This window comes from Physeter macrocephalus, chromosome 9, assembly GCF_002837175.3.
Source record: "Physeter macrocephalus isolate SW-GA chromosome 9, ASM283717v5, whole genome shotgun sequence".
Lineage (NCBI taxonomy): Eukaryota > Metazoa > Chordata > Mammalia > Artiodactyla > Physeteridae > Physeter > Physeter macrocephalus.
This window is the reverse complement of record NC_041222.1, coordinates 89,419,297-89,437,616: the sequence shown is the minus strand read 5'-3', so window position 1 is coordinate 89,437,616 and position 18,320 is coordinate 89,419,297. Positions and strand designations below refer to the sequence as shown.

At 38.5% G+C, this 18,320-nt stretch overlaps 2 long non-coding RNA genes across 5 annotated transcripts in view; both read right to left on the bottom strand.

Moving 5' to 3' along the window:
• Positions 1-1,091: 1,091 nt before the first annotated feature.
• On the bottom strand, positions 1,092-4,301 carry LOC114486935 (uncharacterized). Its single transcript, XR_003681376.1, has 4 exons — positions 4,188-4,301; positions 3,280-3,387; positions 1,705-2,263; positions 1,092-1,358 (listed from the first exon to the last, which is right to left on the bottom strand). It is a non-coding gene; the product is annotated as an uncharacterized lncRNA (long non-coding RNA).
• Positions 4,302-12,905: 8,604 nt separating this feature from the next.
• LOC114486904 (uncharacterized) overlaps positions 12,906-18,320 on the bottom strand; it is a 44,759-nt gene continuing 39,344 nt past the window's right edge. For all 4 annotated transcript variants that reach the window (XR_003681321.1, XR_003681324.1, XR_008618270.1 and 1 more), the window contains one exon: positions 12,906-13,212. This is a non-coding gene — a long non-coding RNA (uncharacterized lncRNA). The remainder of the gene's footprint in view (positions 13,213-18,320) is intronic.

Below are 18,320 nucleotides of genomic sequence, written 5' to 3'. Positions count from 1 at the left end.
ATATCCAGAACCTTAAATCAGTTCTTTTGTTATTTCACGGGGAAGGTTAAATATAAATATGGCCGCTGTTACTCCATCCTGGTTGAAAGTAGAAGTCTGTTTGATTCAGCTCACTTGATAATTTTTGGCTTCTCCAACACTTAGAACAAACTCATTTCTTTCCCCCGATGCTATCATTCTCCATTATATCCCTACAGCTGTCAATGTGACCCTCAGTTTTTCAGTCTTGATGACTTAAAACCTCAGTACCATCTGGCATTGCTACTCTTTTCTTCATCTACCTTTTTCTGCCACCCACCATGTCCCATGAGGTCACTTTAGCAATATTTCCTGCACCTGTCTCTTCTTTTGTAACTCCTGCAGCCACCATTTTAATGCAGGCACTCATTTGATCTGAAGGATGGACAATTGTAAGCTGGACTTCTTGGCTCCAGCATCATTTAAATTTTCCCTGTCCCCAAAATGAAACACACACACACACACACACACACACACACACACACGAACACACACACTCCCAAACCAACTTATTAAAAATCTACATCAAGAGTAACTTTCTAAAGTCACCTTCAAGATTATCTAGTTACCTGTGTCAGTTATTCAAGGTAATACCAAATTTCTGACAAAGATGACATTAGCTGAGGTGAAGAATACGAAACAAAGTTTGTGAGTAAGGAATCAAAATAAGACAGGATGAATGTAGAGACCCACAGAATCTGTGATAAGGAGAAAGTTCAGGCTGAGCAAGCACACAGCCATCACAGTGCAGGTTACACCTGGAAAAGAGGTATAAGGGAATACGATGAATAAATGTCTCACTCCCTGGAGCCACCGGAAGCGAAGGGACCACCCAGGGAGTGTGCAGAGAAGGAAGAAAAGAAGGCCAAGGACAGATGCTCAGAGACACTAAGAGAAAAGTGTAGAGGAGCCGAAAAGATGCAGAAGAATCAGGGGGAGCAGAGAACATATTGCATTTCCCCGAAGGATACACTTGCTATAAGTTCACCAATTCAGTACTCTTTATTAAACACTTCAAGAGTGTCTGGAGTGACATTTGCAACAATGGCAGAGTAAGGATCTCTGAAGATTCTCTCCTTCATAAAAGAAATGAGAAAACGAGCAAAATTCATCAGAAACAACTTTTTTAGAACTCTAGGAATTAACCAAGGTTTGTGGCAATCGGAGGAGGATTTATTTAAAATAAAAAAAGAAAAAGCCGAATCTTGGTAAGAAGTCTGAGCTTTGTGGTGGTTTAACTCGCCCTAGGCCCATGCTCCATTTCCAGCTCCTCAGTAGCCTTGAAAAATGGCAGCCTGCATTCACAGTGCATCCTAGAAGCCACTGGATACCTGAGGGAGCTGGAGAGAAGGAGGAGGAAGGAGAAAGGAGCTGGAGTATTAGGCTTGATTCAGAGGTCTCCCAGGGAAAAGTCTATTCCCCAAGGGGAACTTATAAAAAAAAACTATTTCATGCAAGCATTTTAACTGCATAGCTTCCTATGCAGTGCTTAACAGCTGGACAAAATAATAGATTAACCAAAACTCTTAAAAAGGAAAAGTTAGAAAATGAGATATCCATAGGGGTTTTGAAGAGGTCTGACATATTGCTAAGAATCTAGAGCGTCATGCACATGCATAGAACTGTGAACATGCTTAGGGCTATGCACATGCTCACGAAAGACCAGAGAAGGACATAAGTTCTCACCTCTGGCTGACATTGTATGCATAGATAAATGTTTTTCATCGAATTTGGGAGGTTTTCTGCCATTATTTCTTCCAATATTCTTGAGGCTTTGCACAAGTATAACGTGCTGTCACCTGCCGGGCTGAGTGTTGGAGAAGTGACCCCACTTGCACACAGAGCTCTTCAGCAAAGTGTGGGAGAGTCACTGGTTCCGGATGTTTAAAGAAATCTCTGCAAAATCATTAGCTAACTACTAAGCTAACAAAGTGGAGACGTCGGAGAGATGCCAGATGTAGCGCATCCATTTTACTGGCTTGGATCTTGGCAGAGGGAGTGTGAGGTCACAGCTGCAGTGGTGGTTTCCGCATTTGATGGAAGCTCTCTTAACTCTGCAGCAACGGGGTCTTTCCTGACTCCGGCAGAAGTTGCAGGTTCTGAGGGCTGCAGCAGTGGTGGCAGCTTCCAGATGCACCATTTTCTTGTGACAATGGTGGAGCTGTCCCAGGCTCAGCAGAGACTGAGTAATGCTGGCAGCAGGAGATGCTCCTGGGAGCTCAGCTCAGAGCCTGCCTCTGCTGCCCTAGGAGAATTGTATGGGCACATAATTACCCATTTAAAATCCTATTTTCTTTAATATGCTAGGACACAGGTATGGTTAAGGCATCTCTGACTGTCACAATGCTGAGGGCAGGAAAGTTGTCCTGCTCAGCTCTGTGTGTCCCTGAGTGGACACTCGACAGGACTGGCTGGGGAAACCAATGAGCACAGAGGCTGTTCCCTAGGATGACGTATGAGGTGCCTGTGTAGCACTGTGATCCACTGTTTGATATTTCCAAAAATATATTTCTTCCTTTCAACGATATCTACTGTAATAAATTCACTGAGTAAAATAAAAGGATTACAACTAAAGGATAGTATTCCATTTTCCTGTCACATAAGCTGGTGAATGTCGTCCTCATACTCTACTAGTGCTACAGAGAACAAAATTTCATTAAACACATTTTCCTAATAAGTGTGGCCCTGCCTGCAGGCTACACAGCATGCCTCCCTGGGGTGCTGTTCACACAGGCTATGAAGGCATGAGGCTCTTTGGAGCTGCACAATGCAGAGGTCCCCCCCAGATGCTCCCAATGACCACCCGTTCATATGGAACAGATTGAGAGGAATTTTTAGTAAAGTAGTCAGTTCACTGTCATGCTTCTACAATTCAAAGAGAATGAAATTTCTTCTTACCAACTAAATGCAGTGGACTGAATGTTTGTGTTCCTTCAAAACTGACATGTTGAAATCCTAATCCCCATGTGAGGGTGTTTGGATGTGGAGACTTTGGGAGGTCATGGGGGTGGAGCCCTCCACCACATGAGGACACAGCAAGAAGTCAGCAGTCTGCAACCTGGAAGAGGGTCCTCACCAGAACTGGACCATACTGGTGCCCTGATCTCAGACTTCCAGCCAGTAAGGAATATATGACTGTGTTTAGAAGCCACCCAGTCTCTGTGCTTTGTTATGGCAGCTGACTAAACCACCAAGTTGACTAAAACACTTAGGTACACCTATTATGGCTCTGACTCCATGTGTCCCTTCCTCGGGTCTTACCTTCACAGGTGCAGCCTTGTCTTATCAAGCCCACCATCAGAGATGTGCACTGGTGACACTTGGTGGGAGCGGTAAAGGATGTTTGAGGAAAAGCCTGTGGGTCTTATGCTACAAAATGAAGAGACCAAACACACATCGATGGTTAAATAACTACGAAAAGGTGATTCTGGTGATTCCTTCAACCCACCCTGCCCAAAATATCATTTTATATGCCAAGAAAAGCAGCTCTCCCTTTTCTTACCAGCATTTAAGATTCTTGCCCCTAATTACTTCATAGTTGGAAAATACTGATTAAAGGATCCAAAAATTCCCAAGAAGAGAGGGGAGGAGGAGGAGAAGAAGGAGAATTATCTAAGTGGTGATCAAATGTTCATTACTACTATTTGGAACCAAATAAATAAAGCCTGGCCTTTATTTGAGCTGATATATCCTGAACATTAAAAAATTCTAGATTGATAAATTCTACAAATGATTCCTTAACTATGAATGGAGTCAGAATTGCCTATGTATACATATTTTTACTGGGGAGAGGTAACAAAAAATAATATGGTTTTTATACCTTCTTCGGAAAAAAAGAATAATTTAAAATTTTATCTCTATAGAAAATTATGTGTTTCGTTTACTATTATCAATAAAAAAATAATGTGCTCCAGGAATTGGAACACTCTGATTAAGAAAGCCATATTACACTTTCTAGGTGGAAGGCACACTGAAATTTCTAGCTGAAACCCCAACGAATAAAACTGCAGATGTCTTCAAAAAATTATCAACAATTTGACAGTCCACTATGGATTTTCCATTTCTGTATCATGCCTCTTTGAACTGAAATTATTGTTATCGTAAATTAGCAATATCTAAATTACAACAAAATCCGGTTTCTCCAAATACTAGTTGGGAAATTTTCTCACCTTCAATTGTCTCTGTTTCCTGATTTGTGTTGTGGACAGATTGCAGTCCCTGCCATGGGCCCTGAGTGTGTACAGGGGCCACCTGCTTTTTCTCAGATCTTCAATTTATTTCCCTCTTTTCAGCACCACGTCACCCCTGCCTCCTAAAGGACTTGGTGTCCCTAATCCCTGAATCCTTCTAGGTTTCCAAAGTATTATCTTGTGACTTTTTGGCAAGTCATTTCTAAGCACCTGACATTCATATATATTTAAGATTAGTGTGACTTCCAGGTAAAATAAGCTTTATTATATAATTGACTTTCTTTACCTACAATATTTTTTTTTGCTTTAGATTTTATTTTATCTGATATTTATGTAACTTGTTTTAGCTAATGTTTAGATATTAAAGCTTTCTGTACACATGTTTTAGATGTTTCCCTTATGGACAGTATATGTTAGATTTTATTTTTATCTAGTCTGACAATCTTTATTTTTTCACTGGAGTAATTTTCTTCACTTTTAATCATTTTAGTTACTGATTTACTGAGATTTATTTCTATCATCTTAGTTTGTATTATTTGTCCCATCTATTCATTGTTTCTTTTCCTCTTCTTTCTTGTCTTGTTAGATTAGCTGAATATGGTTATAATTACTTTTTCACCTTTGAATTTGTTAATACTGTTCCTATCCTATTTGTAGTTTCCCTAGAAATTAAAGCATGTACAATTAACTCCACAAATCTGAATTTGATCAAATCCTTACCCTCCTCCTGAGCAATACATGGATCTTGGAATACTTTCAATTCATTTACCCCTCTTTTGAATGAAATGTTATTATCTCCATTTGAAAGTCCATCTTGGTTTGTTTTTTAATTCTGTAGAAATTATTATCACTGTTTTATTCAGTCAATGCTAATTTACATTTGCTTATATATTTACCACTTTCTTTGTTCTTTTTTCCTTTCCTATCTTAGGCCTACCATTTGGGGTCAGTTTCCTACTGCCTAAACTACACTCTTTAGAATCTCCTTTAATGAGATTTTGTTGCTAACAGATCCTCTTCTCTTAGTTTTCATTTACCTGTAAATAAAAGAAATTCATCCTCACTTTTGATAGATAGGTTTACAGTTATTTTCTTATAGTACATTGAATATTTCTTTCCACTTCCAGCTTCTGTTGAAGTTTTTAAGAATTCAGCTATCATTCCCTCTGCTATTATTTTTAGGGTAATAAATCTTTTTTCTCTGGATGACTTAAAGATTTTGTTCTTCACCATTTTCTGCAGTTCTACAATGTATCTAGACATGAATATATTCTCCTTTGTCATGCTTGGAATTTCTAAGCTTCTTGCAACTGTCGATCTAGTCTTGAGTCTGAAAAAGTCTCCGCTATGACATTTTTAACTATTGCTCTGCTCTCTCTACTCACCTCTCAGGACTTGGGCCAACTGCTGGGAATTTCTCACTTAATTCCTACAATTTTTATCCTCTCTGCTGTATTTTCTATTTTCTCTCTCCATCTTGTTCTGGTTTGTCTTTTAATTCACAAATTCTCCCTTCCACTGTCTTCATTTTGCTGCCAGTTATGTCCACTGATTCTTTTTTAAAATATGCCATGCCATATTTTATCATTGCTTCCCTGAAGTTATTTCCAAGTTTATCATTGACCATATTTTACAAATTCTAAGATGCACATTTTTTTTTACATTTTAACATCTTTGAAATAGAGATATGTCTGAAAATCATTATTATTTTACAATTATCATCAGCCAAAAAAGCAACCAAATCATTTTGTGCACAAAACCAAACTTACAAATTGGTATAAAAGGAACAAAAGCATTTGTAAGATTGGTAACTATGAACCAGGTACAAGAGCTTCCTAAAATTTTTCTCCCGTAAATATAAGAGATGCAGAATAGGAGCTGAAACTACAGCCACCATTTGATTAAGCTTCAATAAACTACTGCATTCTCCAATATCTATGTGCTTTTGCACAGGGCAAGCAGGTGATTAAAGGAGATTGAAAAAGACAACCAGCCGTGCATTTTTCAAATCTCTGCACTACCCTCTTCAACTGCCCCCAGGACATTGGTATTGCTTTTGCTTTACTATTTGCATTAGTTTTCAATTGCTGAGTAACCATTTACCACAAACGTGGCACCTTGAAACAATACCCATTTATTCTCTCACAGTTATGCATGTCAAGAATCTGGGCTTGGCATGGCTGGGTAATCTGCTCAGCGTCTCACAAAGCTGAAATCAAAGTATCAGAAAGGCTGGTATCCCATTTGAGGTTTGGGGTCCTCTTTCCAGCTCATGTGGCTGTTAGCGGAACTCATTTCCTTGCAGCTATAAAACTCACGGGGGCTGCGTCTTCAAGGTCAGCATAATAGCATCTCTCTGACACTCAACCTTCTTGTAAAGAGTTCAGCTTATTATGTCTGGTCCACCTAGCATAGTCTCCCTTTTCAAACTCAAAGTCAACTGATGAGTAACCTAATGACAAGAATGATATTCTATCATTTTCACTGATCCTTCCCACACTCAAGGGGAGGGGATTGTACAGGGTATGTACAGCAGGTGGCAAAAACTAATTCTAAAGGTCAATTCGAATTCTGCCTACCAGACTACCCCAAAGAGAAGGACTCAGGGCTTCCCTCTGGCTCTTCTTACCGTAATAGGCCTCCCTCACTCCCCAGACTGCAGAGATCATGCATGGATCATACCAATTTTTTAATACATTTATTCCAATTGTATCTTCAGCAACCACAGGTTAGATTCATGATCCCTTTGAGTCCACTGAGACACAGTCCCAGCCCCAAATGTCATTTATCTCCTGTATGATATAGCTCCAGGCTGACTTGTGGACATTGGTGGTGCTTTGTGTCCCAGAAATTAGCATTGACAAAGAGCCAGTGTTTTACCATCTCTGAAAAGTCTGGTGTTTCCTTTTGCCTAGTGCACAACGACTCTGTAATTGCCTGCAGAGCTCTTCCTCCCAGCAGCAGTGGGTCCTGGTCTGCAGTCTCCTTCTACACTCTGTGAACCAGCCCCGTCTTCTAAGCTTCTAGGTTCTTAAACCCCAACCCTTCCTTTTGTTTTTCAAGCTCCAGAGATGGTAGCTTCTCCTGCCTCTGTGTCACCTCACCGTGTGCTTTTTGCATTTTTAGTCCTCCAATGTCTGTTTAACCAATTCTCTGTTTTAAAATGAAGGAATGAACCCGAGGACATTATGCTAAGTGAAATAAGCCAGTCACAGAAGGACAAATACTGCATGATTCCACTTATAAGAAGAATCTAAAATAGACTCATAGAAGCAGAGGGTGGAATGGTGATTGTCAGTGACTGCGGGGAGAGGAAAATGGGGAAATGTCTGTCAGTGAGTGCAAAGTTTCAGTTATGCAAGATGAATAAATTCTAGAGATCTGCTGTACAACGTTGTGCCGATAGTTAATCATATGGTTAAATGCACTTAAGAACTTGTTAAGAGGGTTTATGTTAAGCGTTCTTACAGGGATTCCCTGGCAGTCAAGTGGTTAGGACTCCAAGCTTCCACTGCTGGGGCCCGGGGTTCAATCCCTGGTTGGGGAACTAAGACCCCGCATGCCACACAGCAAAGAAACAGAACAAACAAACAAACAAAAACAGTGTTCTTACAACAACAAAAAAGAAGCACAAGGAAATTTTGGAGGTAATTGATATATCTATTACTTTGATTGTGGTGATGGTTTCATGGGTGTATGTGTATGTACAAAGTTATCAAACTGTATGCATTAAATATGTACATCAGTTGTATATCAACTGCACCTAAATAAAGCTTTTCAAAATAAATAGATAAAATAAAATGTCTCTATTAAAATAACTGTTATAGTTCCTATTTTTCTGACTGGAGCCAGACATATATCCAAGGGTTCCTCAATAATAGAATGGGTAAATAAACTACAATATATTCATATAATGGACCATCATATATACTGAAATACAGTTAAACATATTATTGCTGCACATGGATGAAACTCATCCATGCTGCAACACAAAAGGACATATACAGTATGATTCCACTTACATACATTCTAAAATTAAATCCTCTTGTGTAGGGATGCATACATCGACTGTAAAAACATAGCAAAAACAAGGACGTCCTTACCATGAGCAGCAGAGTAGCAGTTGCCCACAGCAGAGAGGGAGGGCTTGCTACCAACTAGAAGGGCACACTTCTGGGGCATCAGTCGTGTTTCCTGTCTTCACCTGAGTGAGGGCTACAGAGGTGTTTTATACACTCTTCTGTATGTGTGTCATAGTTCACAGTGTAAAATATTTTGTTTGTTATTTTAATTCTAATACAGATGACCTTGTAACTTACATAAACTTACAGCCTTACTTGCCATGAAAACTGTTTCTTTCCTATGTGCTAATATCAAGACTTCAGGCCTCTCCCAGGGAATAATATTAAAATAGTTTTATTGCAAGAGGAAAGTGCTACTCTGAGCACATCAGTGACTTCTGAAGTGGCTGTAGAACATACTCAAGAAGTTTAGTACTTACTTCACACTGAGCCACGGCATAGGTAGTTGTATTAAAAAGTGCCAAAGAAGGGTTTCCCTGGTGGCGCAGTGGTTGAGAGTCCGCCTGCCGATGCAGCGGACACGGGTTCGTGCCCCAGCCCGGGAGGATCCCACATGCCGCGGATCGGCTGGGTCCGTGAGCCATGGCCGCTGAGCCTGCGCGTCTGGAGCCTGTGCTCCGCAACCGGAGAGGCCACAACAGTGAGAGGCCCGCGTACCTCAAAAAAAAAAAAAAAAAAAAAGTGCCAAGGAAGATGAACTTGGGTCCTGTAGCACTAAACCTGGAACACAACAGCAAACATTTATTAAACTCAGAAAATTGAAACTAACGTTCATGCCTTTTTGGACTTTAATCTCTTTAAAATTGTTCTCAAACCATATTTTCAGAGGTAATCTGGTTTATCATCTATATATACTTAAGTCAAAGTATGTTTATATTAATTTTTGTATGTTAAGTACATTTAATATATCTAAGCATTCTGCATCTCAAACGAAACAATAATTTTTAGCAAATTTATGGTAAACTTATCATGGAAGTATATAAATAAATTATTTAAGTTTTCATGAATTAACTCCTGTGTGTCAAATCATAGCTTTCTTTTCCCTAATAGTATTAGGTTTATATAGAACTTGAAACAATTTTGGAAGCTCCAAGGGGATTTCAGCAATATGGTCATGCCAATGATGGCTGCTTTTTCTATGCTAGTTTCTCCCCACTTCAGGAATCAATTTCAAATTATTCCTCCTAGGTACCTAGTACAATTACCCCTCAGTATCCAGAGGAGATTGATTACAGTACCCCCTGCAGATACCAAAGTCCTCTGATGCTCAAGTTCTTTATATAAAATGATGTAGTATTTGCATATAACCTACCCACATCCTCCTGTATACTTTAAATCATCTCTAGATTACTCATAGTACCTAATACAATGTAAATGCTATGTAAATAGTTGCTGGTGCATGGCAAATTCAAGTTTTCCTTTTTGGAACTTTCCGGAATTTTTTAATTTAATGTTTTTGATCTGAGTTGGTTGAATCCACAGATGCAAAACCCGCAGATATGGAGAGTCAAATGTATGCATTTCTTTGCCTAAGTTTCTATAAGAAGAACACAGGCAGACATAAAACAAATATTAATTATACTTAAAACTTTTATCATATTGTCAAGGCTTTATTTATTTAGACCGAATAAAGTATCCAACTACAAGGTTTTTTTCCTTAAAGGAATTTTAAAGAAATTCCATGCGTTATCATTTAGCAATTTTACTGACTTTAAATATATTCAAAATGAAGTCTTATTGTAAGATTATAATTTTACTTAAATATGAGAGAAGAAGAAGCACGAATTCAGACTTTCTCTAACAAGCATACCTTTAGCAACTGACATTGCCAGGAGTATGAATTTTCCAGCTATAAATCACTAAACACAATTGCTTAATAGTCAAATAAGGAAGGGTGTTCAGAAATGCCACATAATACCACACAAGGATTGTATTGCTCTGCAACATTTAGAGAAAAAATAATGGTAAAAATAAAATTCCAGGATAAAAATGTTAACTTGATAAAGTATTGTGATTTTATATATAAATATAAATATAAATAAATATATATATATAGTCTTTCTCTTTTAGGTTCCTTCTAAAAATTGTCAAACCTATCACTACTCCCACCTATCAATGTTTTGTTATCCAAAGCTGGTGCTGTGTAGTGAGCAATACTCTGGCCTTGACTTCTCTGCTGGAGCCTCAGCACTGGGACCACCACCACATGAGCACACTACATCACTTATACATTCAGCGCTTCCTACACCTCTCTTGAATTAGAACCTGTCTTGGTTCTCATCTTTGCAAGGGTACTCAAGTTCTCTTTAATTGTTTCTTCTACTGTCCATAAAAAAGTCCACTCACAAATATTTATAGGACAATTTTATTTACTTCCAGAGTTTTCCTATCCTGAATTCCTTATGAGCCTACTCCCTCCCCTCCAGGATATTCATCAGCTGGCGCAGGCCCAGAGTCATTGGACTCTAATCCAGTCCAATGTGAGCCAAAAAACTGTGGCATGAAAAGAAAGGGGAACTCAGACAGGTAGAAGCTCCACTAACTCATTTGCATAAGAAGTGGCTTCTGTTAAGACAATAAAGTATCCCTTCAGTTAAAGGTAACATCCACAATTGTGTTTTTTTTAATTAAATTCTCATGTTATTAATACTCTTATAATGAAAAAAATTTAAGAAACCCATGTATTGAAAAGTGCGACACATTCTTAGCTTCCAGAGTCATGGGCAAATGTCAGGAAATCTTAGTGGAGAACAAAAAGGTTAACAGATAGTTGAAAATGGCTTAAAGCGGGCACGCGGAGGATGAAAAATGGAGGAAGCCCAGGAGTATCCTGATACAAGTCTGAGGGAGTCTCCCATGACGTCTCCGCGGCTGCACTTTGCCGTATCCCCCTCTGCCTCTTACAGCTCTGAACACACGGACCCATGTTGCCTCGACTCTGTCTAATTCGAACAATAGCCGACTTCGCCATCGCCAGAGTGGTTTGCCTCATGCTGCAACACATGAGAGCATTCCAAAACTCGGAAGTGACTGATATGAATTGAAAAATTTTACCAATTACAAACATGTTTTTAGGAAATATATCATGATGCTGAAAAAAAGTAGTTCCACTGAAAGAGATTTGACAACTGCATCAAGGTTTGTTTCATAAGGAACCAAAATAATGGAGCGAATAAATGTATATATATATTATTTAACTTTCAATCTGATTTACATGCCTACTTTTGAGCAAATATGTGAACTGAGATGCCCTAAGCATAAGATGAAATAATATGTTTATTGTGGACGATTACACAGATGTTATTTGATAGCTCTTTACACTGTATCATTCACACAATGAGAAATGTCTTTTCCTTTTCATGTTTAATAAAGTACACTGGTCTTATAACTGGATCATTTGCAGCATATAAAGCTTTTGGCTTTAAATAATTCAACTTCTTGCATTGAAGTTGATCCACATGTTAACGATTACAGCTAAGTGAATAAGGCTTTAGGCATGAAAGTGGCCCTCAGAGGCTTATGTTTCTTCTCAACTCACTAAAATGACTCTTTTGGAGCACGTTTGTGTGAGAAATGGATGTCATATATATTTTTTCACACTGGTTTGAATTTTCTTTCTTTTCTTCCTTTTACTCTCCAATATTACACCACCTCACCTATACTGATGTATTCATTAGCTATATTTATTGTCTATTTGTATGATTATCATATTATCATCCACAGTGTTGGAGTTTAATTTGCTCTATTTTTGTGGTAAGAATGAAACAAACTGCTTCACTAACTAGCAAACAGAATGCAGAGAGGAGCCCTTTAAAAAATACACATGCTGCAATATACAAGTTACAAGCTGTAATTAAAAATATGAGAAAACCAACCTCAGTAGACCCTTTAGAAGTTAAAGGTCTGTGGGAAATAGGCCACATTTTGAGTTTACCTCATTCTATTTTCATTCAAAAATTTTTTTCTACATATACGAGGTATTTCTTACTAGAGGATTTTGGGTGCCTGCGAATCAAGGAAATTTTGCAAATAAGGAGAAAACAACAGAAACGTCATTCACAGATGATTCAGTTTTCAGTATTATTGATACCATTTTGTAGAGATGCCAGAATCAAAGCCTGTTGAAAGTACATATGTTAAAAGTAACTAATTGCTTTCAAGTTTTCATTACTTTTCATTTCATAGAAAAAAACTTTTCTTTAAAAAAAAAAAACTAAACTTTATGTCATAGGAAGAAACTAAACACATAACTATGCTTTAAGTACTTTGCAACCAGATTGTAAATAAGTCGTTTTAAAAATGGTGTCAGGCGGTCTCAACAGTTTAGAGTGCCTGGAGCAGCCTCTGGGAGGATCTTTCTGGAAATTCGCTTCTGTCGAAAGCCGGCTCCAGCTTAAGCATAGCTGACATATCCAGTTTATCAAATCGCTCCATTGCCCCTGGCATTTTCTACAAAATCAGATAAGTAGGTTTTGATTTCCATCTTATATTTACAAAATTTTTAATCACTTCTAGAAAAACTTAGGAGGTGCTGGGAGCCATTAGTTTTCTTGAATAGTAAATAGAAAAACTGATTGTTAAATTGTATTATTTTCATTAAATTTGGGGATATTATTAAAGATACATATGAACAGTCTCATTTTTCTGCTTATAACTATGATAGCTGCCTCCCCTCCCAAAAAAGCAGGGCTCATTTCTTATGAAAAGGCATTTTTCAGGTTGAGATCTAGACAAATAAATAGACAGTATTCAGCAACTTTATTATCATCATTTTTAGCTTTCCTTTTTTCCATTCTATGAGTCTTCCTGGGAGGTGACTGACACTCACTCTTGCTCCTATAACCAAGCTGGAATTTCCTAAAGACTCCACTTCTATGGATTTTTCTAAGATCAAGTCCCGGGCATCCTTTTCATCCTTGATGCTACATATAGAAAGAAAAAACAGATATAAAATGCAAATATGGAAAAAAATTAACCATCCTAAATGAGGATATGGGAGAGATACATGACAGCAAATCTTAGCATAAGACTATTTAAGGAGTCATAAATAATTTACGACCAACAGAAAAGAGTAAAAATCTAGAGATGCTACCAAAATATATAGCCCTGGATTTTCACAATGCTCTTAGAAAATGTGAAGTGGCTGGCTGGATTTAAGAAACATTGGACAGGGCTTCCCTGGTGGCTCAGTGGTTGAGTCCGCCGGCCAATGCAGGCGACACGGGTTCGTGCCCCGGTCCGGGAAGATCCCACATGCAGCGGAGCGGCTGGGCCCGTGAGCCATGGCCGCTGAGCCTGCGCATCCGGAGTCTGTGCTCCGCATCGGGAGGGGCCACAACAGTGAGAGGCCCGCGTACGGCAAAAAAAAAAAAAAGAAACATTGGACAGGAGTAGATGAATTCCTAGGTTCAGACCATGTAGTTGGGGAAATCATTAATTCAAGGCAAAGACAGTTTTATGGACTTAATTAAGAAATGTCACTATTCCGATCTGTTTATTCTTAATTAGAGATTAAAGTAAATATTAATGTAAGCATTGAAAGTCTACGCTACACCCATCTGTAAAATAGCTTACTGGTAAGCATTATGTACGGTCTACACCACTTATTACTGTAACAGCCTTAAACCTCCATTCCCAGAAGGATCGCTCAGTTAATGAGATGGTTAGTCCCTTCACTCCCTAGCAAGTTCTGTGCTGGCAAATGAAAACTCAAGTATAAAAGAGAACGAAAGAAACTTTTAGACATACAAAGAGGTAGACAGTTTACAACACACAGATTTTTCTGAAAGAATTCTTCCATGATGTTCTCTAGTGCAAAACAAAAGCCGAATTCAAGAGAGAGGGAAACAGGATTACAAGAACAGTGGCAACAACTATAATTGTAACTTATGATTAAGTCTAATATACTGTCAATAAATTATAATCTGGATCTAAAATCCCATATGATATCGGCGTTAGATCTGGAGTGGAGCTCTCAGAGTTCTGGGCCAAATACAGGGAGAAACAAGAGCCCTACTCTCACTGTCTCCACTGGCCATTCAATCTTCGTGAAGCAGCAGTCGTCACAGAATAATGACTCTGCTGAATCAAAATCAACGCCAAACAGTAAATAAGCAAATTCTCTGAGCACCTTAGAAAAGGCATGTCCTATAGAAACAAATTACACAATTTTGAATATTTGTATTGTTAATGAAAACTTAGAGCACCTTGTATCTTTACAGTAAGAGGTAATATCACAGATTCTCACATAACTGAACTTGAAAAATACATTTTTTCGAATCTGATCTCCAGAAACTTTGTTAGGCTCAGTTATGATGTTTTTGTATTAAGTGTGATTACAGTGGAAATTTTTGAAATAAAGCTGCATCTCACATATACTTTCATGTGATACATGATATGAATGGCTTTCAGGAGAAAAAAATACTTTCTTGTGTGGCTTTCCTGCATGTTAATAATCAAAGAAGCAAACTGAGCACAATGCTTGAACAAATTCTTATGGAATTTAAAAGGAAATAACTGCCTACGAACAAATCACAATTAAAAGAGTCTAGGCAAGACACAAGACAAGCACAAACCGAAATACGTGCAGGGAAGAAACAACAGTGAAACTAGTGTAGGCATTGGGTCACATATTCCTGAGAACCAATTTGGTTCTAGCTGCTAGGATTTATGTGAACCTAAGTATATTAAAAGCATCTCTGGGGACTTCCCTGGTGGCACAGTGGTTAAGAATCCGCCTGCCAATGCAGAGGGCACAGCTTTGATCCCTGGTCCGGGAGGATCCCACATGCTGCGGGGCAGCTAAGCCTGTGTGCCACATCTACTGAGCCCACGTGCTGCAACTACTGAAGTTGAGCACCTGGAGTCCGTGCTCCACAATGAAAGAAGCCACCGCAGTGAGAAGCCTGCGCTTCGCAAAGAGGAATGGCCCCCGCTCACAACAATTAGAGAAAGCCCACGTGCAGCAACGAAGACCCAACGCAGCCAAAAAATAAATAAAAATAAGAAATAAAATTTTAAAAAAGCATCTCTAAATTAAGACACAAAATGGAGTGTTAATATGTATTTAACTGGCAGAATAGTTAGAAGCATCTGAAATATATACATTCAAAGAATTGTGTGTGTGTATACTTGCATCAGAAGATAGATATATAGATATATATATACATATATACACATAAACATTTTGCCCCATTTATTTTATCTCTTGTTCACTCTCTTTCTCCATATGTTTTTCTTTCTGAATCATTTGAAAATAAGTCACAGACGCTACGTTTTATTACCCCTTAACTACTTAAGTATAAGAACACTTCTTACATACAGCACAAAAATAAAAACCTGGAAATCCAACATCGACACAACACTATTAACTAAAATATAGCCTATATTTAAATTTTGTTCATTTTCTTTATATATATGTGTGTGTATATATATATATTTGCACATTGTGGACACACAGCTTTTTTTAGCTTACAGAAATTGTCTTAATTTTTAATCTCAGTCAAAACTTTAGACTTGATAATTCAGGAAAGTGAGCTGAAGAATGTTTAAGAGTAATAAACACATTTAATTTCCTAATTCATTAATTTCATGATGTATTTAAATAGAGTGCTACCTGTATTTTAAAGCACCATTTCCTGCTTTAATTTATAAGAAAAGAAAATAGAAATTTAGCTAAAAAAATAAGTATTCTTTTGAACGCAGAAGCCCTGAAACCCAGCTCTAAGTATAAACACTACTTAGCATATATTTTTAAAAAGTGTAATTGAGTTATTACTGGTAAATTAATAGGAAAAGAACTGCAGATGTGGGCCTTAAGTACCTTCCTGAGGCATTCTGTAGGGGCTTTAAATCATTCACCCTACAGAAGAAGGGCATTCTGTCCTTGCTCATAGTGACACAAACAGTCCCAGGGTTTCCCCTCCTGGAGATCTTGGTGGAGCAGGGAGGCCTGAAAGTCTAGCTCCAAGTCCTGCAAAGGAGCTGCCAGTGTGAGGCCAACTGCTGCTCCCTGAGGCTGGAAGGGTCCTGCCCCAGGATTCCAAGGAAGGCACTGGCCTCAGTGGCAGTTAAATGAGAAGACATAACTGTACAGGACTGATGGGCATCCATGTATAATGGCCCATCCTGTGGGAAAGGAGGAAATCCTTCCCTGGATCATAGGGTGGGAGAAATCCAAAAGGACATTCTGGTGATGACATTGTGATACTGAATCATTCAACATAGCCTTTGAACTCTGAACTTTCATATACATACATATATATACAAAATATATATGATTTTATATATATATATAGGACAAGCAGAAAATGCTATAAATCATTTCATAATTTTTTTTATTCTGTTTTGTTTTGTTGAGATATTTCCTTTTGGTAACCATTAATTTTGATAAAATTTCAAACTTGCAGAAAAGCTTAAGAATAGACAAAGACCTCCTGTAAATTCTTTATCAAATTTACCATTTTAAACATTTTGCCCCATTTACTTTACTTCTTGCTTACTCTCTTGCTCCATTTGTTTCTTTGTTTTGTTTTGTTTTGTTTCTGAATCATTTGAAAGTAAGTCACAGACATTAAGCTTTATTACCCCTGAAACACTTAAGAATAAGGACACTCCTGGGCTTCCCTGGTGGCGCAGTGGTTGAGAGTCCGCCTGCCGATGCAGGGGAACCGGGTTCGCGCCCCGCTCTGGGAAGATCCCACATGCCGCGGAGCGGCTGGGCCCGTGAGCCATGGCCGCTGAGCCTGCGCGTCCGGAGCCTGTGCTCCGCAACGAGAGGCCACGGCAGTGAGAGGCCCGCGTACCGCAAAAAAAAAAAAAAAAGAAAAGAAAAAAAAGGACACTCCTTACATAACCACAGTATAAAATTAAAAACCTGGAAATTCAACATCAACACAACACTATTAACTAAAATATAGCCTCTATTCAAATTTTGTTAATTGTCCTAATAATGTCCTTTGTAATTATTTTTCTCCAGGTTAAGGATGCAATCCAGGACTGCTAGCTGCATTTAGGTGACATCTTTAATCTGGAGACGTTCCTCAGTTTGTCTTTGTCTTTTATGACTTGGAGACTCTGACAAATACAGATCAATTATTTTCAGTTTGGTTTCCACATGATTAGATCCATGTTAGCAGCTTGGAGAGGAATTCCATAAAACTGACGCTCTGCACCCTGTAAGATGGCACAAACTCCAACGCCATGCGCCCCAGGGACACTTGATGTCCATTTGTTGGTAATATTAACTTTGGGTAACCAGACTGTTTCTTTACTGTAAATTTTCTGTTCTCCATTTCTAACTAATAAGTTGTTCTGTAGGAAAATATTTCAAAACTAAGCAGTTATCCTGTTCCTCATCAAACTTTCATTCACTGATCATTCTTACCTAAATGTTATTAATATGCTCTGAAGACAGGTTTCCAATGCCATCATTCCTTCTACATTTGTTGATTGGCATTCACTATAAGAAACAGCTTTTTCTTTTCTCTCACTTGTTATGTATTCATTAATTTATTTATACCTGAGTATTCTAATGGGCTCTGATTTCATCTTATTCCTTATTTATTTTGATGCTCAATTGTCTCCTGTATTAGTCAGCTCCGGGTACTATAACAAAATACCATAGGCTGGGTAGCTTAGACAACAGAAATATCTTTCTCACAGTTCTGGAGGCTACAAGCCCAAGAACAAGGCATCATAAAAGTAGGTGTCACCCAGAGGCTTCTTCTTTTGGCTTGTAGGTGGCCACCGTCTCACTGTGTGCTCATATGGCCTCTTCTTCGTGTGTGCTTGGAGAGAGACAGAGAGCGGTTTTGATGTCTCTTATAAGTGCCTCACTCTCATGACCTCATCAAACCTAGTCACCTCCCAAAGCCCCCACCTCCAAATCCCATCACATTGGAGGTTAGGACTTCAACATATGAATTTAGGAGGGGAAAAAATATTGATCCTGTCTGGACATTTATCTCCTATTGGTCAGAGGGAAACACTTCAAGCTGACTCTTAAGTCCTTTTCACAATCTCCAATATT